The sequence below is a fragment of the Entelurus aequoreus genome, linkage group LG22 (genome assembly GCF_033978785.1).
Source record: "Entelurus aequoreus isolate RoL-2023_Sb linkage group LG22, RoL_Eaeq_v1.1, whole genome shotgun sequence".
In the NCBI taxonomy this organism is placed as follows: Eukaryota; Metazoa; Chordata; class Actinopteri; order Syngnathiformes; family Syngnathidae; genus Entelurus; species Entelurus aequoreus.
Window position 1 is genome coordinate 37,908,229 of NC_084752.1, and position 3,103 is coordinate 37,911,331.

Here is a 3,103-nt window from a genome sequence, read left to right on the forward strand (position 1 = left end):
AAATCAAAGTTAAATACTGACTTTTCATTGACATTTTCGTAACTGTTAACTGCCTTTTCCCATTCAAAGCATGCAGCAACATTTATTTCAATGATTGACTTTGGAAAGAAAACATACTGGCCTTTAACAGGTCCCTCCAGTAATAATGATCAATTTGTATATGTATGTATTTTTCATGCCAAAGTAGTTTCAAAAGTCACTTAAAGTGTAAAAAAATAGAGAAAGAAAACAAGGATGCATTTTAAAGAAGTCCTTTGGGTTAAACAAAATAAGTAGAATAATCTGCCAACAAAACTACAAATATTGAAATATTTGTACGCATTTTTCCATCAATGTTCTTGCATTATTAGATTTAATTGTGCATATGACAACTGAAAATAATTGAATGAATTAAGATTGTTTTTAAGATGATTGTATATTCTGATTTTGTAGCTTTATTTTTGCTTTTTTTAAATGTTCTGTAAAGCACTTTGAATTGCCTTGCCTATTGTTCTTATTATACTAACAGCATTTAAACAGTAGTTGTTAAATGTCTCAAAATAATCATATTTTTCCACTCAAAAAGTGAAAAAGACTGCAAATGGAGCAACGAGTCAACATTCAAATCATCTTACCTGCTTGGAAGCTTTGGACCTTTGATGAATGAAATCTTCTGGAGAGTGAGAACCTGTCAGAGGCTTTTATACGCCAGCAGAGCAGGAGAACCCAGTCACTATTCTTGGCTGGGAGCTGCTGGTTGGTTGGTGGACATGATGGAGGAAACCCCAACAACCTAAATGATCTGTGGGTTGCATCACTTCCTTCCGGATTCCTCCACTGTGGACACGCCAAGGTGTATTTACGTACCAGCAAAACACATTCTGATGACTGCACACACACACACACACACACACACACACACACACACACACACACACACACACACACACACACACACACACACACACACACACACACACACACACACACACACACACACACACACACACACACACACACACACACACACACACACACACACACACACACACACACACACACACACAATCCCTCTCTTCATTTTCCCAGATGTGTTGGAACAAATATTCAGATAGATGCACACTTAGTTTCAATTCCATTCCCAGTGCGCCCCCTCGCCCTGGTCATGAGTGGAATATAGACAAGCAAACTATATGTTTTGTGGTCCGTCGCTCGCCCACTCAGAGAGGAAACGCCACTCAGACGAGGTTATGCTTGTTGACATTTTTGCCACTTCACCAATAACTTCTATAAAAGATGGCAGACAGGAATGTAGCTTTGGGGCTTCTTATGATTTCATAACACATTGTGCTGTGTATATGTGTGAGTGAGTGTGTGTGTGTGTGTGTGTGTGTGTGTGTGTGTGTGTGTGTGTGTGTGTGTGTGTGTGTGTGTGTGTGTGTGTGTGTGTGTGTGTGTGTGTCAAGCAGAAGGCCCGGCTGCCAGATGTGGCCCGCCATGTAATTAACATGCGTCTTTTTTTTGACAAAATGTATTCAACTTTCCATTGTGACAGAAAAAAATACATGTGCTGCAAATCATTTCTTATCATTTAAACTTGATCTAATATTCCAGACATTTTTTGGCTAAAATCAAAATAAATACTGTATTTTCTGGACCATAGGGCACACCGGATTATAAGGCGCACTGCCGATGAATGCTCTATTTTCCATCTTTTTTCATAAAAAAGGCGCACCGGATTATAAAGCGCATTAAAGGAGTCATATTATTATGATTATTTTCTAAATGTAAAAGACTTCCTTGTGGTCTACATCAGTGGTCCCCAACCTTTTTGGAGCTGCGGCTTGAATTTTTTCCCCCACGGACCGGGGGGGGAGTTTATTTATTTATTTATCTATTTTTTTCATAAAGAAATACAATCATGTGTGCTTACGGACTGTATCCCGTATGCCTGCAGACTGTATTGATCTATATTGATATATAATGTATATATTGTGTTTTTATGTTGATTTATTAAAAAAAAAAAAAAAAAAAAAAATTTTTAATTTTTTTTTTTAGATTTCTTGTGCGGCCCGGTACCATTCGGTCCGCGGACCGAGTGGTACCAGGCAGCTGCCCGGTGGTTGGGGACCACTGGTGTACATAACATGTCATGGTGGTTGAAAATGTTGCATAGATGATGTTTTACGGAGCATCTTCAAGCCCATTTCTGACAGTCTCTTCAGGATGCTCGGTTTTGTGGGCGCTCTTATTTACGTTCCATTGGACCGAGTCTTCTCCTCCTTGGTAACGTGTCCATAGCGAGGCTACTGACAGAACTGCACACTACTTTGTATTAGAAATGTCCCACAACAAGAAGATAGAGAAGTTCATTGACTACGGCACAGACTATAATGGCGGATGCGCGCACATTTCAGGGACTTATGCAGATCCCAAATACAAATCAGCAGGTGCCAGAAGGTAGGAAAAGTTGCTTTTGCATAATATTGTGAAAGAAAACGCCAGATAATGTCTCCTAATAGGTGCCACATCGGAGTCCTTGTACACACACCATAATAATACCGTATGTTGAAGCACAGTACGTCTGACTACGGTAAAGGCCAACAAGCCATCAAGCGGTGCGGTTTCGTAGCTTACCGAAGTCGTACTAAAACATTTTGACAGATTTTTGAGCACTGTGTGTAATGTTTTATATATTCAATGAAACATCAACGTTTTGGTCTTTCTTGCTTACGGATACTTGCTATCGTCATTTATTGAACAGGCGTCAACCTGCAGTACACAAGTACCTCTTATGAGTGACTGCCATCTACTGGTCACACTTATCATTACACCATGTACCAAATGAAACTGCTTCGAAGCCGGTAAGCACAAACAGAATGATTCTGTACATTAGGTTATAAGGCGCAATGTTGAGTTTTGAGAAAATGTGTCATGACGCGGAGTGGATCCCAGGTTTCCACTGCAGCTGGAGCTGCAGGCACCTCTGCTAACCCCTCTGCTGGCAGGACGCTCAAACACACCTCTGCTCACACTGAGCACAACACGCCCACACAGCAACAAGTCTGCAAGCAATCACTGATCAGCACACCTGGACTTGACGAGGGGGAGCGGCATAAAGACC